The sequence below is a fragment of the Schistocerca serialis genome, chromosome 1, assembly GCF_023864345.2.
Source record: "Schistocerca serialis cubense isolate TAMUIC-IGC-003099 chromosome 1, iqSchSeri2.2, whole genome shotgun sequence".
Lineage (NCBI taxonomy): Eukaryota > Metazoa > Arthropoda > Insecta > Orthoptera > Acrididae > Schistocerca > Schistocerca serialis.
Window position 1 is genome coordinate 371,752,647 of NC_064638.1, and position 26,847 is coordinate 371,779,493.

Sequence of the window (26,847 nt, forward strand, 5' to 3'; positions counted from 1 at the left end):
TGTTCAAATGGGTGAAACCGGAACCACAGCTATGTGAATTTGATAATTTAAATGAATGTGAACAATATATAGCAAAGACACACTTTTGAGCTTGTACATATTATGACAGAGTATGGAACTAGTACCGACTTGTATTTCAATGTGATATCCATATCATATCAGATGGTGAACTCGATGGCAATTTAAAGATATGTATATCACAAATAAATATATTACGTACTTAGACTGCTTTCCCCCAAATCCTCGGATTTTAGTTTGTGTGATCATAACAATGACTTCGCTGAAATCTGTGTACCTCTGTTTTCTTCAATAAGGAGTGCAACATTAAATTTTTTGTTGTACAACATGAATTTCAGGGAATATATTATGTCATATGTTTTCTGATATTTGCTGTATGATTGTTACATGTACAGCTGCCACCCAATTTCCTGCATGGCATTTTCAAGATATTGGACCTAAGGTCACCGCTGACGGTGTATTCCTGAACCACACACAGAAACAAACACAACCACATCCTTGACTGGCTTGGCTCTGGATAAAGTTACACATGTATAAAAAATGTTTAATGTTTCAGGTTTACAATGACTGAACATATTTTAATTTACTTTGATAGTTCTGTCCTCCCCCCATGAACCATGGACCTTGCCGTTGGTGGGGAGGCTTGCGTGCCTCAGCGATACAGATAGCCGTACCGTAGGTGCAATCACAACGGAGGGGTATCTGTTGAGAGGCCAGACAAACGTGTGGTTCCTGAAGAGGGGCAGCAGCCTTTTCAGTAGTTGCAAGGGCAACAGTCTGGATGATTGACTGATCTGGCCTTGTAACAATAACCAAAACGGCCTTGCTGTGCTGGTACTGCGAACGGCTGAAAGCAAGGGGAAACTACAGCCGTAATTTTTCCCGAGGGCATGCAGCTTTACTGTATGATTACATGATGATGGCGTCCTCTTGGGTAAAATATTCCGGAGGTAAAATAGTCCCCCATTCGGATCTCCGGGCGGGGACTACTCAAGAAGATGTCGTTATCAGGAGAAAGAAAACTGGCGTTCTACGGATCGGAGCATGGAATGTCAGATCCCTTAATCGGGCAGGTAGGTTAGAAAATTTAAAAAGGGAAATGGATAGGTTGAAGTTAGATATAGTGGGAATTAGTGAAGTTCGGTGGCAGGAGGAACAAGACTTCTGGTCAGGTGAATACAGGGTTATAAACACAAAATCAAATAGGGGTAATGCAGGAGTAGGTTTAATAATGAATAGGAAAATAGGAATACGGGTAAGCTACTACAAACAGCATAGTGAACGCATTATTGTGGCCAAGATAGATACGAAGCCCGCACCTACTACAGTAGTACAAGTTTATATGCCAACTAGCTCTGCAGATGACGAAGAAATTGAAGAAATGTATGATGAAATAAAAGAAATTATTCAGATTGTGAAGGGAGACGAAAATTTAATAGTCATGGGTGACTGGAATTCGAGTGTAGGAAAAGGGAGAGAAGGAAACATAGTAGGTGAATATGGATTGGGGGACAGAAATGAAAGAGGAAGCCGCCTGGTAGAATTTTGCACAGAGCACAACATAATCATAACTAACACTTGGTTTAAGAATCATGAAAGAAGGTTGTATACATGGAAGAACCCTGGAGATACTAAAAGGTATCAGATAGATTATATAATGGTAAGACAGAGATTTAGGAACCAGGTTTTAAATTGTAAGACATTTCCAGGGGCAGATGTGGACTCTGACCACAATCTATTGGTTATGACCTGTAGATTAAAACTGAAGAAATTGCAAAAAGGTGGGAATTTAAGGAGATGGGACCTGGATAAACTAAAAGAACCAGAGGTTGTACAGAGATTCAGGGAGAGCATAAGGGAGCAATTGACAGGAATGGGGGAAATAAATACAGTAGAAGAAGAATGGGTAGCTTTGAGGGATGAAGTAGTGAAGGCAGCAGAGGATCAAGTAGGTAAAAAGACGAGGGCTAGTAGAAATCCTTGCGTAACAGAAGAAATATTGAATTTAATTGATGAAAGGAGAAAATATAAAAATGCAGTAAGTGAAACAGGCAAAAAGGAATACCAACGTCTCAAAAATGAGATCGACAGGAAGTGCAAAATGGCTAAGCAGGGATGGCTAGAGGACAAATGTACGGATGTAGAGGCCTATCTCACTAGGGGTAAGATAGATACCGCCTACAGGAAAATTAAAGAGACCTTTGGAGATAAGAGAACGACTTGTATGAATATCAAGAGCTCAGATGGAAACCCAGTTCTAAGCAAAGAAGGGAAAGCAGAAAGGTGGAAGGAGTATATAGAGGGTCTATACAAGGGCGATGTACTTGAGGACAATATTATGGAAATGGAAGAGGATGTAGATGAAGATGAAATGGGAGATACGATACTGCGTGAAGAGTTTGACAGAGCACTGAAAGACCTGAGTCGAAACAAGGCCCCCGGAGTAGACAATATTCCATTGGAACTACTGACGGCCGTGGGAGAGCCAGTCCTGACAAAACTCTACCATCTGGTGAGCAAGATGTATGAAACAGGCGAAATACCCTCAGACTTCAAGAAGAATATAATAATTCCAATCCCAAAGAAAGCAGGTGTTGACAGATGTGAAAATTACCGAACTATCAGCTTAATAAGTCACAGCTGCAAAATACTAACACGAATTCTTTACAGACGAATGGAAAAACTAGTAGAAGCCAACCTCGGGGAAGATCAGTTTGGATTCCGTAGAAACACTGGAACACGTGAGGCAATACTCACCTTACGACTTATCTTAGAAGAAAGATTAAGGAAAGGCAAACCTACGTTTCTAGCGTTTGTAGACTTAGAGAAAGCTTTTGACAATGTTGACTGGAATACTCTCTTTCAAATTCTAAAGGTGGCAGGGGTAAAATACAGGGAGCGAAAGGCTATTTACAATTTGTACAGAAACCAGATGGCAGTTATAAGAGTCGAGGGACATGAAAGGGAAGCAGTGGTTGGGAAGGGAGTAAGACAGGGTTGTAGCCTCTCCCCAATGTTGTTCAATCTGTATATTGAGCAAGCAGTAAAGGAAACAAAAGAAAAATTCGGAGTAGGTATTAAAATTCATGGAGAAGTAATAAAAACATTGAGGTTCGCCGATGACATTGTAATTCTGTCAGAGACAGCAAAGGACTTGGAAGAGCAGTTGAATGGAATGGACAGTGTCTTGAAAGGAGGATATAAGATGAACATCAACAAAAGCAAAACAAGGATAATGGAATGTAGTCTAATTAAGTCGGGTGATGCTGAGGGAATTAGATTAGGAAATGAGACACTTAAAGTAGTAAAGGAGTTTTGCTATTTGGGGAGCAAAATAACTGATGATGGTCGAAGTAGAGAGGATATAAAATGTAGGCTGGCAATGGCAAGGAAAGCGTTTCTGAAGAAGAAAAATTTGTTAACATCCAGTATTGATTTAAGTGTCAGGAAGTCATTTCTGAAAGTATTTGTATGGAGTGTAGCCATGTATGGAAGTGAAACATGGACGATAAATAGTTTGGACAAGAAGAGAATAGAAGCTTTCGAAATGTGGTGCTACAGAAGAATGCTGAAGATTAGATGGGTAGATCACATAACTAATGAGGAAGTATTGAATAGGATTGGGGAGAAGAGAAGTTTGTGGCGCAACTTGACCAGAAGAAGGGATCGGTTGGTAGGACATGTTCTGAAGCATCAAGGGATCACCAATTTAGTATTGGAGGGCAGCGTGGAGGGTAAAAATCGTAGGGGGAGACCAAGAGATGAATACACTAAGCAGATTCAGAAGGATGTAGGTTCCAGTAGGTACTGGGAGATGAAAAAGCTTGCACAGGATAGAGTAGCATGGAGAGCTGCATCAAACCAGTCTCAGGACTGAAGACCACAACAACAACAGTTCTGTCCTCCTATAAAACTTGATAATTCATGTTCAACAATTCTGTCCTTCAGCCATCCTAATGATATTTCCCTATGTACTGCCTATTTTTTGTAATTCTGTATGATCATGTCCTCATTTGTGCATGAATCCATAAAATTTGTCTAATCCTGTCTATTGTACTATACAAGCTGATAGTCTCATCTGTTAATCCATATTCCTTGCACAACTTTTTCTAAAGGATAAATACTAGTACTTATGACATGAAATTGAAGGCTCTTCTTATGGTTTTCCCCTAGTTTTCCATTGTCCACAGCCAAATGGTGGATCTAAATAGATAACCCAGGGATGTTTAGCCAAATCTAATGGCACTCATCAAATTACCAAAAATAAAAATAAAAAATTATTTGGGCTCACCAAAAACAAAAAGCTGGTATAACATGTAATGTGTATCACTGCACTGCATTGTAATGAGTTTTAACTGAACAACCTTATTCAATTTAATTGTACATATGGAACTGTTTTGTAGTGTCAGTAATGACTGATGTCTTGGTGTGGCAGTTACAGACTGTTACTAAAGAAGCATCTTAAAAAATAAAAATATATTATAAATAAAATCCCCCCTGAAATTCAAATGTGGGTAAATCCTTCAGTCAAAGACATACTTTCAAATGAAATAATTTTAAAACTGGAAGTAATAAGAAGGTGAGCAAAACTACAGTGGTGTCAGACATGTTTACAAGTAAAAACGTCTTTTCCCACTGGGGGCTTCCTACTGTCTCAATCAAACAATATCTCTTGTCTAGCAATGTACCAAAGATGCAGTTCTCTGCTATTGCACAAATTTTGCTCACTGGCTTCGATTTCAGAGAGGAAGATGAAAAATAATACCACTATCTTTTGAACCATTATACCTTCAATATTTGTTACATGCAAGTAGGTCACTATTTTATGTTGGAAAGAATAGAAAGAAATTCTGGGAGCACAAAAAAAAAAAAAAGAAAAGACATTAGTATTTCTTTACCTTGACATTATTGCTAATGCTATAAATATTACAGTTTGGTATTTTTTACTAGTTTCAATGAAGATGCAGAGCAGATGCATAAAGAAAGAACCTCATTCTAGTAGGCTCTCTCTATCTAAATAAATCTTAGAGCATTACAAACAGATTTACAATAACATTCCAGCCCGAGATGCTGGAGCTGGCAGTCATATATATCTGTGTGTGTGTGTGTGTGTGTGTGTGTGTGTGTGTGTGTGTGCGTGCGTGTGCGTGTGCGTGTGTGTGCGCGCAAGTCATTTTGTATTCAACCAATGGAATCATATAGAAAGAGTTAGCAATATTGCAAATAGTGATCTAAAAGTAGCGTAGCAATAATAAAAAGAAAGTGCTAGAACTAAAAATATTTCTGCAACATACAAGTTTTTACAGTTGTGTAAATGAGATTTCCATTGTGTTACCAATGCCACAGGCACCTGTGCAACAAAATACCAACAGCAGCTTGGGCACAGTACACACAGGAAGTGAACAGAAGTGGCTTGTACTCTCATGCCGTGAGTTTCTACCAATATTCAAAGTGGAGGGCTTTTGGCGATGCTTTAGAACACCATTTCTCATTCACTTTATTCAACCACATACCAACAACACACCAAACAAATGGCTAAAAATGAGAATCCTAGATGGAATGTAACAATATTACGAAAAACATAGTTGCTACTCACCATACAGTGGAGATGCTGAGTCACAATAGGCACCAGGGTACTTTCAGCCAACAAGGCCTTTATCAGAAATAGACAAGACAAAACACACACACACACACACACACACACACACACACACACACACACACACACACACACACACACACAGAGAGAGAGAGAGAGAGAGAGAGAGAGAGAGAGAGAGAGAGAGAGAGTGTCTCTGGTTGCTGAGGCCAGACTGCAAACAGTAGCACATGATGGGAGAGGCAAATGGGTGGTGGGGGTAAAGAAGAGGCTGGGGTGGGGAGGGATAGCAGGGTAGGGCTGGGGGACAATAAAAGGGTACAGGGACAAGGTGGAGAGAGGGTAGGGCAGCTAGGTGCAGCCAGGAGGTTAGATGAAGGGCCGGAGGGGGGGGGATAGTGGAAAAGGAGAGAAATAAAAAGACTGCAGGTGTGTTGGTGGAATAAAGGGCTATGTAGCACTGGAATGGGAACAAGGAAGAGGCTAGATGGGTAAGAAAAATTACTAACAAAGGTTGAGGCCAGGAAGGTTACAGTACTGTAAGATATATCCCGTCAAAGACAGGGTTACCTGTGAAACCAGTCATGTGATCTACAAGGTAAGCTGCAACAACTGTGCTGCATTCTACGTGGGCATGATAACCAACAAGCTGTGTGTCCACATGAATAACCATCAACACACTGTTGCTAAGAAACAGTTGGACCACTCTGTTGCTCAGCATGATGTTCTTAATTTCTTCACAGCCTTTACCATCTGGGTCCTTCCCACCTGTTCCAGTGTTTTTGAATTGGGCAGGTGGGAACTCTCCCTGCAATATATCCTATGTCCCTGTAACTCTCCTGGCCTCAACATTCATTAGTTATTGTCCTTACCCATCTAGCCCCTTCCCTGTTTCCATTTTGACACTACACACCCTCTATTCCACCAATCCACTTAGAGGCTTTTTACTTCTCCCCTTTTCTGCCACCCCTGCCCCCTCCCACCTCACCCCCACCCTCTGTCTAACCTCCTCACTGCCCCTAGCTGTCCTACCCTCTCTCCACCTTGCTAATGTAGGCTCACACAGGCAGAACTCCACCAGCCCTCCCTCACCCCTACCCTACTATTCCTTCCTCTCCTCCCCACTCCACAACCCAGCTGCCTCTCCCATCATGTGCTGCTCCTTGCAGTCTGGCCTCGGCAGCCAGGGTGTGGGTGTGCGAGTGTGCATGCCCTCGCATGTATATTGTCTACTTCCGATGAAGTCCTTGTTGGCCAACAGCTCACTTTCTGACAGTCTCTTTGCTGTGCCTATCCACCATACGGTGAGTTGCAACTATCCTTTTCGTAATATCATTAAAAACAAGAACTAATGCAACATTTCTGACAAACGAAAGGAACAGAAGAATCCCACAGAGAGATCCCTAGTTCTAACAAGGCAGTCAAAAATATTCTAAGCTATGTGTAGTGCTGTTTGAAATATTGCCAGCCATTGCAGATATCATACTTGGTCTTAATGAGACACACCTCTCATAAAATGTATAAACAACATCGTTACTAATGAGATCTACAACAAAAACTATTAACATAGTGACCAAATATACAAAAAGCAGTAAATCTCTGATTCTTTAAAGAATTGAAAATCCATGTATAAAACAGCTTCAAACATTTCATTACTCTAAACTGTTTAAGTGTTCAGTATTTAACATTCAGTACGTAAGCAAAAAACATTTAAAAAAGGTTGAAATAAAGCTTAAAGGTTGCTGGAAATTGCTAAGTGCTCTAATTATGAATCACTGGATGAATACAGTGTGGGTAATTTGTGCTCAATTTTAAGCAAAACTAGTTTATCATGTATCTCAATATTTGTGATGTCATATCTCCTGAATTGCGTGTCTAAAATGATAGAATTTTGTAGTTACATTCTGTGATGTATGCTGACACTGTCTGCAAACTGTGCTATGAATAGAAATGATAGTAAAGAAGTAATAAATTAAAACCCCAAGTCTAAGGCTGACGTCTTACAGCATGAATAGCAGAAATGTATGCAAAACACTTTTTTTCCTTTCAGCATTTGTGGGAAGGTGTCAGCAAGCAAAAATTTTGTAAATGTTTGAAATTATGTGTAAAGTTTATTGGAAGTCGCTAAGACTCTCATTCCCAAATGCTACTCAAATGAAGTCCATATATTTGTGTGCAATCAGCTATGCTGCCTCAAGACATATAAAAAGTTTCTAACTGTTTTAATTGTCTTAGTGTGTTAACTGTTAACATAACATTATACCTGTTATAACCTTTAATCACTAATAAATTGCGTGGATACACAAAGTAGGAACAATAGCGGGTTACATGCTATTCACTCCGTATCTGTCATTAGACTGCCGTGCCGTGACATGCGGCCGGCGCCGTTCATAGCCAGGTGGCGCTCCCGCGCTCGGCTGGGCTGTGGAGCGCCTCTATCACCGTCTTCGCGTACTGACGTAGCAGCACTTTTAAATCTCGTGGCAATGTCACAACACTTTTCCCCCCTTGAAAAAAAAACTCACTTCCTTGGAGACACGGACAGTGCGGAGACATCCATGGCCTCTAGGGAGGCCCCGAGAAGATCCCGCGGAGAAACACGAGAGTATGGTCGAAAATGGCCAGGACGGAAGCTTGCGCGTGGAACGCCCCTCCTGGACGAGATGATGGGGGAAAGCTCCGGAGCAGCATCCATAGGTGTCGTGGACCTGGGGGTGTGCCCCAGCGAGATGGGTCCCGGAGAAGGCGGCGTCGCGACTGGGGCCGGTTTCGGCGAACTCGGAAGCGGTAGCGACGTCGGCTGCAGCAACACGCCCGGAAAATCGGCAGCAGCGACAGGACTGGCTTCTCGGGCTGGTGGAGACGAAAGAAGGGGCGGTGGCACCGGCGTGGCCACCACTCGTGGGCGCATCTGGTCGTAATGGCGAACAACCATGCCATCGTCCGTACATATTTCACAAAGCCGGCGGCTGCGAAGGGCCTGGACCACCCCCAGAATCCATTTAGGGCGAGATCCATACCCTCGTGCCCACACGTTGGCGCCCACCGCGTATTTTCCCGCACTAGGGGACACAGTACAAGGCCTGACAGGGTGAAGCAGGTGCAGTAGAGTGCGTGGTTGGTGGCCATGCAAGAGTTCAGCAGGGCTGCGATCACCCAGAGGCGTGAAGCGATAAGAACTCAGAAATTGCAACAGAGCATCATCCGTGGAAAAATCACTAAGGAATTTTTTCATCTGGCTTTTGAAAGTGCGGACAAGGCGCTCGACCTCCCCATTCGATTGCGGATGGAAGGGCGGTGCTGTAACATGATGAATCCCTTGTCCAGTACAAAAATCACAGAAGGCCTGCGAAGAGAACGGAGGGCCATTGTCCGTGACAATCGTGGATGGAAGACCTTCTAGCGCAAAGATTTTGGACAAAGCCAGCATCGTCGCCGCAGTGGTGGGCAACGGACATCGAACAACAAACGGAAACTTCGAGAAGGCGTCAATCAACAGTAGCCAATAAGTGCCGAGGAAGGGGCCGGCAAAGTCAGCGTGCACCCGTTCCCACGGCTGCGCCGGATCAAGCCACGGAGAGGGCATAGTACGAGGTGCAGCCAGTTGTTGAGCACACTGACCACACGCAGCGACCATGTGGGCGACGTCCGAATCAATACCGGGCCAATAAACGTGCCTGCGGGCCAGGGACTTAGTCCGAGAAATCCCCCAATGGCCTTCATGCAATAGTTTGAGAACATCTTTGCGAAGAGAGGCTGGCACCACGACCTGTGGAGATGCGCCATCCGTGGCCAGAAGAACAACACCCTCACGAACAGACAGACGAAGGCGCAAGGCATGGTAGTTGCGAAGGGGATCCGATGCCCGGGCCTTGGTCCTGTCCGGCCAAACCCGTTGAACAAAACCGAGCACCTGACGCAGGACCGGGTCCCATGCAGTAGCCGACGCAACCTGCGATCCTGTAAGTGGAAAACCCTCGACCGCACGACGTTCTTCCTCATCAATGTGGAAACAGAGGAGTTCATCTCGATCGAAAACCGGGTCGGGCCCCATCGGCAAATGCGACAACGCGTCAGCGTTGGCGTGCTGGGCCGTGGGGCGATAGTGAATTTCATAGTGAAAACGAGACAAGTATAAGGCCCAAAGTTGCAGGCGGTGAGCTGCCTTATCTGGAAGCGACGCCGAGGGGCTGAACAGCGAGACCAGTGGCTTGTGGTCGGTGATGAGGTGAAACTTAGAACGATACAAAAAAACGCTGAACTTTTTTAGAGCATAAATGATAGCGAACGCCTCCTTTTAGATTTGAGAGTAACGCCGTTGGGCATCGTTGAGGGTCTTGGAAGCGTAGGCGATGGGTCGTTCCGACCCATCCTCATACCGATGGGCGAGAACAGCCCCTAGGCCATACTGTGACGCGTCAGTCGCCAGAACCAAGTGCTGACCCGGACGGAATGTGGCAAGACAAGGTGCCGACCGCAAATGAGCCTTCAGGCGGACAAAAGCCTGCTCACACTCGTCGGACCAGCAGAGAACACGGACGAGAATTCAGAACACAATCCATCCAGCTGTTGATACGGAATATCCTCAGATATGAGGTGCACATCATCATCAATGGAGAACCCGAATGACTGGAAAGCATCATAACCGAACAGATTTTCCGTGCCCGCATGATCCACCACATAAAACGTGAGGGGCCGAACAACAGACTTGTAGGCAGTGGAAGCATCAAACTGGCCAACAATAGGAATTTTCTGCTTATTATAAGTTCGCAGATTTCGCATAACTGGAGACAAGGGAGGGGAGCCCAACTCCAAATACGTGCGAGAATTAATGAGAGTTACCGCAGAGCCAGTGTCCACTTGCATGCGAACGTCTTTATCCAGAACACGAACAGTAATCAACAACTTATTTGTTTGAGAAAGCACATAGTTAACATCCATGTCCGATGCCTCGTCCTCGTCGACAGGAACTTTAGGGGACTGACACACAGAAGCAATGTGGCCTTTTTTCCTACATGAATTACACGTGGCCCAACGTTTTGGACACGCGGCCCTGTCATGCTGTACGAAACAACGTGGACAAGAAGGAAGTGCGGAATGAACCTGCTTCTGTGGTCGCTGTTTTCGCTGCGAGCGTGGTGGCCCAACGCGACGTTGTTGACGCGAGTGAACCGCCGCCACATCGTCGTTCCCCTGTGAAACAGGCAAATTGTCCGCGTCGAAAGTGGGCTGTACAGCGCCCACATCACACCACGCGTCTATTTGCGCACCAGCAGCGTGAGACACTTCAAAAGATTGAGCGATGCTGAGAACTTCTGACAACGACGGGTTTGGCAGTTGTAAGGCACGTTGCCGAACTTCTTTATCAGGAGCAAGCCGTAGAATAGCGTCCCGAACCATTGAGTCAGCATAAGACTCATGATGAGTGTCCGTGACAAACTGACATTTCCTACTCAGACCGTGTAGTTCCGCCGCCCAAGCCCGGTAAGAGGCAGGAGAGGCTCCATGCTTCAAAATGCCTTCTACATGAATTCTTGCAGTTTCCAGAGCTTCAGCCTACTCAGCCTTGCTGATAGTGTAGCAGGTGAGTTAGTCAGTGCATCATTTAATGTGGTGATTGATGTGTCGACAGAAGTGCCGACACAGTGTTATTTTGAGGGGGCCGATAGGCACGCTATCTAACGCAGACGGGCGTGAATTCTGGAACAGGATAACTATTGAATGGTAGCAAGAAAAGTACGTAGCTGCTTTATACTTAACTTTAATGACTCCTTGTGATACATCTCTCTTGACTATACAAATGCGACTCGTAAGATACATGCACTGTTACAATTGGCGCCTTGCTAGGTCGTAGCCATGAACTTAGCAGAAGGCTATTCTAACGGTCTCTCGGCAAATGAGAGGAAGGCTTCGTCCGTATTGTCGCTAGCAATGTCGTCCGTACAACTGGGGCGAGTGCTCTATCGTATATCGAGACCTGCCTTGTGGTGGCGCTAGGTCTGCGATCACACAGTGGCGACACGCGGGTCCGACATGTACTAAATGGACCGCAGCCGATTTAAGCTACCATCTAGCAAGTGTGGTGTCTGGCGGTGACACCACAGTGATGACTGAGATTTTGTTCACAATGCTGTTTTCTGTCAAAGGCTTTTTCGAAAGACAGTTGAAGTCCTTGTGTTTGCATCCACTTTTGAATAACACTGTAATGTCATACTTCTGAAGTATCAGTGCCCATCTCTTTGGCTGACTTGGCAATACTTCAGGCTCATAGGTATGACCTAATATGTTATTTGTGTGTCAACAAGGTGATTCGAAAAACTAACATCAAAATGAAACAGTTGTGTACTTTGTTTGGAAAATGTAAAGTAGATGATATAGGTAAATTGGACAGATGCCTTAATACCAAACAAGGGTTCACCTAAATTTCGAAGGCAAAAAACTCTTGTGACAAAATAAGCAAAATTATCACAGAAAAAGGTGACTTAAACAAAATTCTAAATATCAGAGGTATTAGGAATGCTTTTTTATAGTAAATGGTAGCACAGACCAACATCCAAGCAGCCCTGAACAAGAAACAACTGGCTTAACAGCTAATGGTCTTACGCAAATTAACTTACGTAAGTAGCTGATACTTCTAGTAGCTTAAGATTAAACAAGGCATTAGTGTCAGTGGTAACTGCAGGGAAGCACTTCACAAAGGTAGCTGTGCTTTTGTAAAACATTCCACGTGGGAACGCCTCTGCACTTCCACCTTGACTGACATCTCTGCCAAAACTCTGTGTCTTTGAATATGTCTGCTTGTGTCTGTATATGTGTGTGTGTGTGTGTGTGTGTGTGTGTGTGTGTGTGTGTGTGTGTGGGCGCGCGCGCGCGAGTGTATACCCGTCCTTTTTTCCCCCTAAGGTAAGTCTTTCCACTCCCGGGATTGGGATGACTCCTTACCCTCTCCCTTAAAACCCAAATCCTTTCGTCTTTCCCTCTCCTTCCCTCTTTCCTGACGAAGCAACCGTTGGTTGCGAAAGCTAGAATTTTGTGTGTATGTTTGTGTTTGTTTGTGTGTCTATCGACGTGCCAGCGCTTTCGTTTGGTAAGTCACATCACATCATCTTTGTTTTTAGGTATATTTTTTCCCACATGGAATGTTTCCTTCTATTATATTTATATCATTAATTTGAACCCAACATTACGTTTGTTATTGTCACTGTTGCATTTCGAAATCTTTTCTGTCGTCTTATTTTCTCTTTTTGTTTTTGCCAGTATTTTCACTTTGTATTCACCTTCTCCTTTTTACCGTAATCTACTATACAATTTTATCCTGCCTATATATACTCAACAATACGTCACCCACTTCCAAACCATAACCAAAAAAATTTTTTTTCCGCTTGCAACACTACCGCTGCTATAATATCCACCGTTTCTAGTCCACAAACAGTTCCTTTCACCTATTAAACAACCATTTCGTCTAGTTCTGATAACTTTCACTTTATTTCCATTTCCGTTTTTCGCACATCACTGATAATTTTTAGCCGCTTCCCACGGCTTTTAACGTCATTATCTCTTCGCCAGACAATTGTTAGCCTCATTTTCATAATCTGCCACCACAAAACCACTCCTTTTAATACATTTACACGCAGTTTCTTTGAAATTTTCCCGAATTTCTCCATCTTTAAACGTGTTTTGGCGGCAACACAACCACCTAACCTTTGTGCACATCGTTGTCTACCAACCCAAGTTCACCACAGGATCAACATAGCCCAGCTTTAACCAACACTTTTTCACCTTTTTTCACAACAGATCTCCAGTTACTTTCTCCAGTTATTTTCATTTTCATTTCAACCTCATGTTACACTTTCCACCTTCTAATACCATGTCACCCTCACAACACCCCCACAACGACCCCATAAGTTTTATTTACATTCCCTCCGCAAACATGCCTTCACCCTAGCCAGATTACGCTCGCATATTTTATTTTCTCAGGCTTGTCTGACGTTTGGCATTACCCCCAAAGGCCTCACACTTAAAGTTCCCATCTCTGGCTGCAACCCTTCTTTCCATCAGTCCCTATACCAGTTCCAAACTGAACAATCCATTGCCCTCACCTACCTAATCCTTCACCTACGCATCAACTCAGCCACTGAACACACCCGTCAACTCCTATCCTTAATAAAAGTCCTCAATCTTTCCTCTCCCGCATCCACACCGGCTGTTCAGAGCATCCTCCTACAGGCCAACCGCAAATTAGAACAGCAAGCCACCCTTCACCTCAAAAAACTATCCGATCTCCTGGTTTCCCACCTCCGGAAAGGCTACTCACTCGCCCTTCACAACCTTTCCAGCAAACATCAACCGCCTCTCATTGCACACAAACCCACTCTCTCCCATCTACTCAATCTCCCACTTCCAGCTCCACTCCCTCCAAAACCTCAAAATTCCAATCAACAAAATCTGGTACCACAACACCCTAATTCAGAGTTAACCTTTCCTCCAAACCTCTCTCCCAATCCGAAACCTCTGTCCTATCCAAAGGCCTCACCTTCAGCCCCACTCCCAGATTCAACCAAACAGCCCTCGTCAAAGATTTACTGTCCTACACTCGTACACCCCCATGAACCATGGACCTTGCCGTTGGTGGGGGGGCTTGCGTGCCTCAGCGATACAGATAGCCGTACCGTAGGTGCAACCACAACGGAGGGGTATCTGTTGAGAGGCCAGACAAACGTGTGGTTCCTGAAGAGGGGCAGCAGCCTTTTCAGTAGTTGCAAGGGCAACAGTCTGGATGATTGACTGATCTGGCCTTGTAACAATAACCAAAACGGCCTTGCTGTGCTGGTACTGCGAACGGCTGAAAGCAAGGGGAAACTACAGCCGTAATTTTTCCCGAGGGCATGCAGCTTTACTGTATGATTACATGATGATGGCGTCCTCTTGGGTAAAATATTCCGGAGGTAAAATAGTCCCCCATTCGGATCTCCGGGCGGGGACTACTCAAGAGGATGTCGTTATCAGGAGAAAGAAAACTGGCGTTCTACGGATCGGAGCGTGGAATGTCAGATCCCTTAATCGGGCAGGTAGGTTAGAAAATTTAAAAAGGGAAATGGATAGGTTGAAGTTAGATATAGTGGGAATTAGTGAAGTTCGGTGGCAGGAGGAACAAGACTTCTGGTCAGGTGACTATAGGGTTACAAACACAAAATCAAATAGGGGTAATGCAGGAGTAGGTTTAATAATGAATAGGAAAATAGGAATGCGGGTAAGCTACTACAAACAGCATAGTGAACGCATTATTGTGGCCAAGATAGACACGAAGCCCACACCTACTACAGTAGTACAAGTTTATATGCCAACTAGCTCTGCAGATGACGAAGAAATTGAAGAAATGTATGATGAAATAAAAGAAATTATTCAGATTGTGAAGGGAGACGAAAATTTAATAGTCATGGGTGACTGGAATTCGAGTGTAGGAAAAGGGAGAGAAGGAAACATAGTTGGTGAAGATGGATTGGGGGACAGAAATGAAAGAGGAAGCAGCCTGGTAGAATTTTGCACAGAGCACAACATAATCATAGCTAACACTTGGTTTAAGAATCATGAAAGAAGGTTGTATTCATGGAAGAACCCTGGAGATACTAGAAGGTATCAGATAGATTATATAATGGTAAGACAGAGATTTAGGAACCAGGTTTTAAATTGTAAGACATTTCCAGGGGCAGATGTGGACTCTGACCACAATCTATTGGTTATGACCTGTAGATTAAAACTGAAGAAACTGCAAAAAGGTGGGAATTTAAGGAGATGGGACCTGGATAAACTAAAAGAACCAGAGGTTGTACAGAGATTCAGGGAGAGCATAAGGGAGCAATTGACAGGAATGGGGGAAATAAATACAGTAGAAGAAGAATGGGTAGCTTTGAGGGATGAAGTAGTGAAGGCAGCAGAGGATCAAGTAGGTAAAAAGATGAGGGCTAGTAGAAATCTTTGGGTAACAGAAGAAATATTGAATTTAATTGATGAAAGGAGAAAATATAAAAATGCAGTAAGTGAAACAGGCAAAAAGGAATACAAACGTCTCAAAAATGAGATCGACAGGAACTGCAAAATGGCTAAGCAGGGATGGCTAGAGGACAAATGTAAGGATGTAGAGGCCTATCTCACTAGGGGTAAGATAGACACCGCCTACAGGAAAATTAAAGAGACCTTTGGAGATAAGAGAACGATTGCTATGAATATCAAGAGCTCAGATGGAAACCCAGTTCTAAGCAAAGAAGGGAAAGCAGAAAGGTGGAAGGAGTATATAGAGGGTCTATACAAGGGCGATGTACTTGAAGACAATATTATGGAAATGGAAGAGGATGTAGATGAAGATGAAATGGGAGATATGATACTGCGTGAAGAGTTTGACAGAGCACTGAAAGACCTGAGTCGAAACAAGGCCCCCGGAGTAGACAATATTCCATTGGAACTACTGACGGCCGTGAGAGAGCCAGTCCTGACAAAACTCTACCACCTGGTGAGCAAGATGTATGAAACAGGCGAAATACCCTCAGACTTCAAGAAGAATATAATAATTCCTATCCCAAAGAAAGCAGGTGTTGACAGATGTGAAAATTACCGAACTATCAGCTTAATAAGTCACAGCTGCAAAATACTAACACGAATTCTTTACAGACGAATGGAAAAACTAGTAGAAGCCAACCTCGGGGAAGATCAGTTTGGATTCCGTAGAAACACTGGAACACATGAGGCAATACTCACCTTACGACTTATCTTAGAAGAAAGATTAAGGAAAGGCAAACCTACGTTTCTAGCATTTGTAGACTTAGAGAAAGCTTTTGACAATGTTGATTGGAATACTCTCTTTCAAATTCTAAAGGTGGCAGGGGTAAAATACAGGGAGCGAAAGGCTATTTACAATTTGTACAGAAACCAGATGGCAGTTATAAGAGTCGAGGGACATGAAAGGGAAGCAGTGGTTGGGAAGGGCGTAAGACAGGGTTGTAGCCTCTCCCCGATGTTGTTCAATCTGTATATTGAGCAAGCAGTAAAGGAAACAAAAGAAAAATTTGGAGTAGGTATTAAAATTCATGGAGAAGAAATAAAAACTTTGAGGTTCGCCGATGACATTGTAATTCTGTCAGAGACAGCAAAGGACTTGGAAGAGCAGTTGAATGGAATGGACAGTGTCTTGAAAGGAGGATATAAGATGAACATCAACAAAAGCAAAACAAGGATAATGGAATGTAGTCTAATTAAGTCGGGTGATGCTGAGGGAATTAGATTAGGAAATGAGGCACTTAAAGTAGTAAAGGAGTTTTGCTATTTGGGGAGCAAAATAACTGATGACGGTCGAAGTAGAGAGGATATAAAATGTAGGCTGGCAATGGCAAGGAAAGCGTTTCTGAAGAAGAGAAATTTGTTAACATCCAGTATTGATTTAAGTGTCAGGAAGTCATTTCTGAAAGTATTCGTGTGGAGTGTAGCCATGTATGGAAGTGAAACATGGACGATAAATAGTTTGGACAAGAAGAGAATAGAAGCTTTCGAAATGTGGTGCTACAGAAGAATGCTGAAGATTAGATGGGTAGATCACATAACTAATGAGGAAGTATTGAATAGGATTGGGGAGAAGAGAAGTTTGTGGCACAACTTGACCAGAAGAAGGGATCGGTTGGTAGGACATGTTCTGAGGCATCAAGGGATCACCAATTTAGTATTGGAGGGCAGGGTGGAGGGTAAAAATCGTAGAGGGAGACCAAGAGATGAATACACTAAGCAGATTCAGAAGGATGTAGGTTGCAGTAGGTACTGGGAGATGAAAAAGCTTGCACAGGATAGAGTAGCATGGAGAGCTGCATCAAACCAGTCTCAGGACTGAAGACCACAACAACAACAACTACTCGTACTCTCTGCTGGAAGTATCACTTTGCCACGAAGAAAAATGATCCTAATCCTACTCCTAATGATCCAACTCCCCAAGACACTATCCAAATTGAACCCTGCCTAGAACAGTTCCGTCCTCCGTCACAGCGGGACCCACCTCCTCTTCCTCAAAATCACCCTCTCCAAACCTTCCAGGAATTTCTGACTTCCAGCCTTGCCTCTCAATCCTTCTTAAAAAACCTTAATCCTACTCCCAACATCACCACTGCTGAAGCCCAGGATATCCGTGATCTGAAGGCTGACCGGTCCATCGTCATTCTTCCGGCGGACAAGGGTTCCACGACCATGGTACTTGATCGTCGGGAGTATGTGGCTGAGGGACTGCGTCAGCTTTCAGACAACACCACATACAAAGTTTGCCAAGGTAATCCCATTCCTGATGTCCAGGCGGAGCTTCAAGGAATCCTCAGAATCTTAGGCCCCCTACAAAACCTTTCACCTGACTCCATCAACCTCCTGACCCCACCGACACCCCGCACCCCTACCTTCTACCTTCTTCCTAAAATTCACAAACCCAATCATCCCGGCCGCCCCATTGTAGCTGGTTACCAAGCCCCCACAGAACGTATCTCTGCCTACGTAGATCAACACCTTCAACCCGTTACATGCAGTCTCCCATCCTTCATCAAAGACACCAACCACTTTCTCGAACGCCTGGAATCCTTACCCAATCCATTACCCCCTGAAACCATCCTTGTAACCATTGATGCCACTTCCTTATACATAAATATCCCGCACGTCCAAGGCCTCGCTGCGATGGAGCAGTTCCTTTCACGCCGATCACCTGCCATCCTACCTAAAACCTCTTTCCTCATTACCTTAGCCAGCTTCATCCTGACCCACAACTTCTTCACGTTTGAAGACCAGACATACCAACAATTAAAGGGAACAGCCATGGGTAACAGGATGGCCCCTTCGTACGCCAACCTATTCATGGGTCGCTTAGAGGAAGCCTTCTTGGTTACCCAGGCCTGCCAACCCAAAGTTTGGTACAGATTTATTGATGACATCTTCATGATCTGGACTCACAGTGAAGAACAACTCCAGATTTTCCTCTCCAACCTCAACTCCTTTGGTTCCATCAGATTCACCTGGTCCTACTCCAAATCCCATGCCACTTTCCTTGACGTTGACCTCCACCTGTCCAATAGCCAGCTTCACACATCCGTCCACATCAAACCCACCAACAAGCAACAGTACCTCCATTATGACAGCTGCCACCCATTCCACATCAAACGGTCCCTTCCCTACAGCCTAGGTCTTCATCGCAAATGAATCTGCTCCAGTCCGGAATCCCTGAACCATTACACCAACAACCTGACAACAGCTTTTGCATCCCACAACTACCCTCCCGACCTGGTACAGAAGCAAATAACCAGAGCCACTTCCTCATTCTCTCAAACCCAGAACCTCCCAAAGAAGAACCACAAAAGTGCCCCACTTGTGACAGGATACTTTCCGGGACTGGATCAGACTCTGAATGTGGCTCTCCAGCAGGGATATGACTTCCTCAAATCCTGCCCTGAAATGAGATCCATCCTTCATGAAATCCTCCCCACTCCACCAAGAGTGTCTTTCCGCCGTCCATCTAACCTTCGTAACCTCTTAGTTCATCCCTATGAAATCACCAAACCACCTTCCCTACCCTCTGGCTCCTACCCTTGTAACCGCCCCCGGTGTAAAACCTGTCCCATGCACCCTCCCACCACCACCTACTCCAGTCCTGTAACCCGGAAGGTGTACATGATCAAAGGCAGAGCCACGCGTAAAAGCACCCACGTGATCTACCAACTGACCTGCCTACATTGTGACGCATTCTATGTGGGAATGACCAGCAACAAACTGTCCATTCGCGTGAATGGACACAGGCAGACAGTGTTTGTTGGTAATGAGGATCACCCTGTGGCTAAACATGCCTTGGTGCACGGCCAGCACATCTTGGCACAGTGTTACACCGTCCGGGTTATCTGGATACTTCCCACTAACATCAACCTACCCGAACTCCGGAGATGGGAACTTGCTCTTCAATATATCCTCTCTTCCCGTTATCCACCAGGCCTCAATCTCTGCTAATTTCAAGTTGCCGCCACTCATACCCCACCTGTCATTCAACAACATCTTTGCCTCTGCACTTCCGCCTCGACTGACATCTCTGCCCAAACTCTTTGCCTCTGTATATGTCTGCTTGTGTCTGTATATGTGTGGATGGATATGTGTGTGTGTGCGCGCGAGTGTATACCCGTCCTTTTTTCCCCCTAAGGTAAGTCTTTCCGCTCCCGGGATTGGAATGACTCCTTACCCTCTCCCTTAAAACCCACATCCTTTCGTCTTTCCCTCTCCTTCCCTCTTTCCTGATGAGGCAACAGTTTGTTGCGAAAGCTTGAATTTTGTGTGTATATTTGTGTTTGTTTGTGTGTCTATCGACGTGCCAGCACTTTCGTTTGGTAAGTCACATCATCTTTGTTTTTAGGTATATTTTTCCCATGTGGAATGTTTCCCTCTATTAATAAACACAATTAAATGTCCAACAGTGTTCCACTAAAACATTCAGTGTATCAAAAACAAAGTGCAGCATCTTGAAGTCGAATTGCAAACCCTAAATAGCTCTGTTATATGCATCACTGAGCACTAATGCAAGGAAAGTGAAATTGTCTATCTAACTTTACCCTCATATATATTAGCATCTTATTGTAGAATTTCAATTAAAGGGGGAGGGTCATGTATTTATATTAAGAATGAACTCCAGTATAAAGTAAGAAGTGATATTATCTCTCGTGGTGAAGAAAAACACTTTGAAGTGTTAGCACTAAAGCTATCTTCTCGAAATGTTTCCAAAAAACTTGTCATATTATGTGCATATCATTCTACTAGTGGTGATTTTGACATATTCTGTGCAAAAGTAATAGAGTGTCTAGAACAGGCATCAAACACTAAAAGTAACGTCCTTCTATGTGGAGATCTTAACACAGATAATGTTTCTAATGCTTTTCTGAACATTTTATGTAGCTTTGGAATGACATCACTAGTCAGCTGTGCAACAAGGATAACGGCACACTCAGCCTCTACTATAGGATCATATAGCCATTGATATTGGCACAGAAAACTGACTTAGTACTAAAAAATCTGGGACTTTCTGGCCATCTTTGTCAAATTGCACAAATAAATGTTTCTTTGGGAAAAGCTACCAAGCTACATGCATACAAAAGAATCTACTCCAAATCAGCCATGCACAATTTTACTGTTGAGTTAAGTCACGAAACCTGGGACGATGTATATGCACAAACAGATGCCAACAAAAAGTTCTGTCATTCATGCCATTGTTTGAGCTCAAATTTGAAGAATCCTTTTCCAAAGTCTTCCTTCCTGTTGGAGCACAGTGCAAAACGAAATGGATTACCAGTGGGATTACAAAATCTGCCCAAACCTTCAGAATAAAGAATACATTCAGTGACCGTGGTTTTGTAAGCTACTACAAAAACTACAAAAAAATCTATAGAAAGGTACTTCAGGCAGCTAAAAAGTCAGCTAACAACAAACTGATAAAAAACACAAATAAGAAAAGTAAAGCTGCTTGGACTTTAGTTAAACGTGAGACTGTAAATTTAAAAAAAGACGCAAACATTAAAATCAAGAAATCAGGCAATACAGTCAGTGATCAAAAAGAGCTGGCTAACTTCATAAACTCATACTTCACTACTATTGCAAAAGACCTGAAGCGCACATTTCCAAAAAGATCTGACACTCCAGTGCAAAATTACATAAATTCAATGGTTCTGCTCCCCACTATTGAAAGACAAGTAAGCAGTACCATAAAACAATTAAAAAACAAATCTTCAACAGGATGAAGTCCCAGTTTGTGTGTTAAAAGAGTGCATACACAGCATTTAAGCCCCTTTAACTGGCATCATTTACCAGTCTTTTAAAACTGGCTGCTTCCCAGACTACCTGAAACTAGCTAAAATCATACATCTTCACAAAAAAGGTAATGTTAAAAAATAAAAAATTACAGGTCAATTGCTTTACTTCCAGTATTTTCCAAAATAGTGGAGACTTTAATGAAAAATAGACCTATGAGCTACTTGAATAAATATAATCTTCTCTGCAAGGAACAGCATGGCTTCAGACTGGGCAGAAGCACTGAAACCACAATAGCTCAGTTTACAAAAACTGTTCTTGAACTACTAGACAAGGGCAGTTATGTAACTGGAATTTTCCTAGATTTATCAAAGGCCTTCAATGCCACTGATCATGACATTCTTCTACACGAGTCTACACAAGTTGGAGTCTCTGGGAATCAGAGGAGTGGTAAATAAATGGTTCCAATCGTACCTAAATAACAGAGTGCAGAGAGTAGAAATTTCACATAGCACATCGAAATAAGTGGTAAATCACTTATCTGAGCCACAGTATGTTAATATAGGAGTCCTACAAGGAAGTGTTCTGGGCCCAAAATTGCTCTTAATTTATATTAATGATTTCCCACAATGTGAGGAGGATGGAGAAAAAGTACTTTTTGCTAATGACAGTAATATACTGATTACCAGCAAGAAACCTGACCTGCTATTGTAAAAAGCCACTATAGCACTAGCAGATGTTTACAAATGGTCTACAGAGTAACTCTCAACATTAAAAAAACAAACAGCATGTAATTTAGAATAAACAAGAAGCACAAATCCATAAATTTAAAACTACACAACACTTCAATAATAGATGTAACTAACACTAAATTCCTAGGACTGCACATCGACAGCCAACTAAAATGGATGTACATGTCATGAATATCTCAAAGAGGGTCTCCACAGCATGCTATGCACTTAAGAGTTCTTGCATCAGTATGCAGCAACATCTATGTAAGGTCGGCCTCCTTTGGTTATGTGATGTCCATCCTTAGCTACGGAATAATCTTTTGGGGAAATAGTACCCAGAATCTACAAACAGTTTTCAGATTACAAAAGAGAGCTGTAATAATGGCAAAATGCAATAAATAGGCTCACTGAAAAGTATTATTTAAAAACCTGGACATTCTGACCTGTTCCTTGTGAGTTTATTTTTCAGACCATAAAGTATATCAGAAATAATTTTGACAATTATAGTGTCAGTTCCATATCAACACACCTAGTATATTTATTTATACAATACAATTTCTTTCATTTATGTAATATGTATGCAGGGCTTTGTTTTTATGTATGTTAGTTCTACATTAAAATACCTATGCTTATTAAACAATGTAAATGGCATTTGTTAATAAAGTATTTAGACTTCATACCATAATTTGTACATTCACTGATGACATCCATATAATGTATATTGTTTAAGTATGGATAAATAAATAAACAAATAAATAAATAATCATCCAGCACAGAAAATTATAGTATGTCACACTGGTGAATGGCTCGTCAAATAAATTGGCCAGAATGTGTTGATGGCCCAGACAACTGCTAGGTACTCTTTCATGGCTGTAGAATAGTTCATCTTGGATTTGGAAAGTACTCTAGAGGCATAAACTATCACCTTCTCCGTACACTCCTAAATTTGTACTAGAACTGCAATTATCCCATAACTGCTAGAGTCAGCATGAAGGTCTGTATCGCCATTCTCATGACACAACACTAAGACTGGAGAGGATGTTCGTGCTTCATTTAAATAAAGAAACACTTTTTTGCACCTATCCCCAGAAAAAGTTGATGTCTTCCTGCAGTAGATCTTGCAAGATATGGGACTTGGTACAGAAGTAATTTATGAATTGCTGGTAGTATGACCACAATCCAAGAAAACTTCTCACGTCACAAATGTGCTGAGGAGTTGGAAAATACGAGGGCAGTTCAATAAGTAATGCAACACATTTTTTTTCTCAGCCAATTTTGGTTGAAAAAACCGGAAATTTCTTGTGGAATATTTTCAAACATTCCCGCTTCGTCTCATATAGTTTCATTGACTTCCGACAGGTGGCAGTGCTGTACGGAGCTGTTAAAATGGCGTCTGTAACGGATGTGCGTTGCAAACAACGGGTAGTGATTGAGTTTCTTTTGGCGGAAAACCAGGGCATCTCAGATATTCATAGGCGCTTGCAGAATGTCTACAGTGATCTGGCAGTGGACAAAAGCACGGTGAGTTGTTGGGCAAAGCGTGTGTCATCATCGCCGCAAGGTCAAGCAAGACCTGATCTCCCGTGTGCGGGCCAGCCGTGCACAGCTGTGACTCCTGCAATGGCGGAGCGTGCGAACACACTCGTTCGAGATGATCGACGGATCACCATCAAACAACTCAGTGCTCAACTTGACATCTCTGTTGGTAGTGCTGTCACAATTGTTCACCAGTTGGGATATTCAAAGGTTTGTCCCCGCTGGGTCCCTCGTTGTGTAACCGAACACCATAAAGAGCAAAGGAGAACCATCTGTGCGGAATTGCTTGCTCATCATGTGGCTGAGGGTGACAATTTCTTGTCAAAGATTGTTACAGGCGATGAAACATGGGTTCATCACTTCGAACCTGAAACAAAACGGCAATCAATGGAGTGGCGCCACACCCACTCCCCTACCAAGAAAAAGTTTAAAGCCATACCCTAAGCCGGTAAAGTCATGGTTACAGTCTTCTGGGATGCTGAAGGGGTTATTCTGTTCGATGTCCTTCCCCATGGTCAAACGATCAACTCTGAAGTGTATTGTGCTACTCTTCAGAAATTGAAGAAACGACTTCAGCGTGTTCGTAGGCACAAAAATCTGAACGAACTTCTCCTTCTGCATGACAACGCAAGACCTCACACAAGTCTTCGCACCCCGAGAGGAGCTCACAAAACTTCAGTGGACTGTTCTTCCTCATGCACCCTACAGCCCCGATCTCACACTGTCGGATTTCCATATGTTTGGCCCAATGAAGGACGCAATCCGTGGGAGGCACTACGCAGATGATGAAGAAGTTATTGATGCAGTACGACGTTGGCTCCGACATCGACCAGTGGAATGGTACCGTGCAGGCATACAGGCCCTCATTTCAAGGTGGCGTAAGGCCGTAGCATTGAATGGAGATTACGTTGAAAAATAGTGTTGTGTAGCTAAAAGATTGGGGAATAACCTGGTGTATTTCAATGATGAATAAAACAACCCCTGTTTCAGAAAAAAAATGTGTTGCATTACTTATTGAACTGCCCTCGTATGTGACTGCTCTTATTTTTTCTGGATCAGGACAGACTCCATTGCCATTCACTAGATGCCCTAAGATTATTATTTCTTGGGCAACAAAGAGGGAGAGGCAGTTCCTGGGATTCAGGTGGATGCCTGCAGTCTGAATACACTTCAACACAGTTGTCAAGCAGCTTACATGTTCTTCACTGTGATGGTTGACATCTGGCAACACGGTAGTCCTAGAACACTTGTCTTCTTTCTCTACAGTAGCGTGCAAAGTGTTCAATGTGTTCACAGTAGAAACACAGCGGTATATTATGCTCTGTTCTCCAAATTTTTTTTTTATTTTTTTTTTTGGGGGGGGGGGGGGGGGGCATTATATTTGACAGAGTTGTTGGTTGTATGTCTTGGTCGGATGCTGGGTTGTCATTTGAGAGCTGCCACGTATCTCACATTCCGCTTAGTCTATTCTTCTTGCTGCGTCTGACTGGAGGTGGAGAATGGTGCAAAGTATTGATACACATCTTCTTCAATATTCTCTACCACCTCCTGACATAAGGGGTTGATTTTCATGGCTGCTACCCCTTGATAACTCGATCTCTGACAGTTGGCTGCCATAAACTGCTATACTACTACTATTACCATCTGGTGAATGTGAGAGGCAAAGTTGTGGTGGTTGTCAACAAACACCATAGGGACAACATTTGGTAGTCGGTCATACTTCTTTCATTTAGCCCCTGTCCACTACATTTGTCAATGCACTGCCACCACCTGGTCAACAGCTCAGTTGCTGCGATATCCTCTGCTAGAAGAGCCTGGTACGAATTCTGCAACTCCTCTCATCAAGTGTGAGATTTTGTCCGCTTCAGTTACATTTAGATCGAAAATGTGACACAGCACCAAAACATTCTGTATGTAACATTGTGTCATTTCCCCATGATGTTGCACTCTGTCCTTCAACTGTTATTTTGCAAAGCTGACCTGCTGCTGATTGTCTCAACAAATGTTTTCTTCAGTTTGGCCTGGAATTTGTTTCTGTTAACAAGTTTCTCTTTGTTATCCTCAAACTGGTGCTGGGCTGTGCCATCCAAGTAAAAGCAAACATTTGCTAAACACATAATGTCATCCCATCTATTGTATTTGGAGACTTGGTCAAATCCTTTGAATCATTTCATCCGGTCCTTACCAACATCTCTAGAAAATGCTGATGAATGCCTGATGTGCAGTTAACTTGTTGCTGTTTTGAAACCCAGTCGTCTCCTGAACCTTGGGAATGATTTATGGCTTGCATTCTGGTTCCTGTCTCTCTAGGCATTTACAGTACCTATTTGGAATCAAAGTGATGTTGATGTTTTTAAATACCCATCTCCTCCACCAAACGATGTCATGTCATAACCACAATCACGTCCAAATCCAAAAGCAGAGTCATTAATAAAGCCAACACTTGGCACTGAAAGCACATTTATTACAAACACCATCAAACAGATAGAACAGAACTAAACTTGTGGCACAGAGTTTCGTTATTTATACAGACACAGAATATTCCAGAATATACAAGCATTACAAACCTAAGAAATGTTGAGAATCTTCCAGAATAATAAAACCTATATAAAAAAGAATTGACGGTGGTTGGGTTTGAAAAAGTGACCCACAGTACCCCAGCCAGTGCCCATTCAGTGGGACCTACATTTAACATAAAACTCCATACCAGGCAGGAACTTCATTGTTTGCTGTTTTTCATATTAACAAACATTGCCTGAGGTACAAGATTTGATAAGTGATAGATAAAAATTCTAGGACTTACTGGGGACTGAACCCAGAGCTTTGGACTCATAGTCTGGCACTCAACTAATAAGCCAAACTATACTAACCTAATGGTCACAATCAACATATTAATTTCAGCTATAGCTCACTTATATCATTGTCTCATCAACTATTGTCCTATTTTTCATTCTAAGCTAAACGGTTAAGTCAAGGGACCACCAAATTTTTATACATCTGTGAGATGAATCACTGCTCCCCTGTTTAGTAGTTCCTCTACGGATTTTATTTTACAATATATAAAAAACTAACACTATGTTTGCAAGACCTATTTCAACACAAAAGAGCAATGTAGCAGGCAGAAAAACAAATTACATACATTTGAGTAATTTAAAAACACATAAGAGTATT

The 26,847-nt window shown here is 43.0% G+C and overlaps 1 protein-coding gene across 1 annotated transcript in view; it reads right to left on the reverse strand.

Annotated features, from left to right (window-relative positions):
- LOC126470620 (nucleolar complex protein 2 homolog) overlaps positions 1-26,847 on the reverse strand; it is a 160,892-nt gene that overhangs the window by 84,774 nt on the left and 49,271 nt on the right. The window lies entirely within an intron of this gene.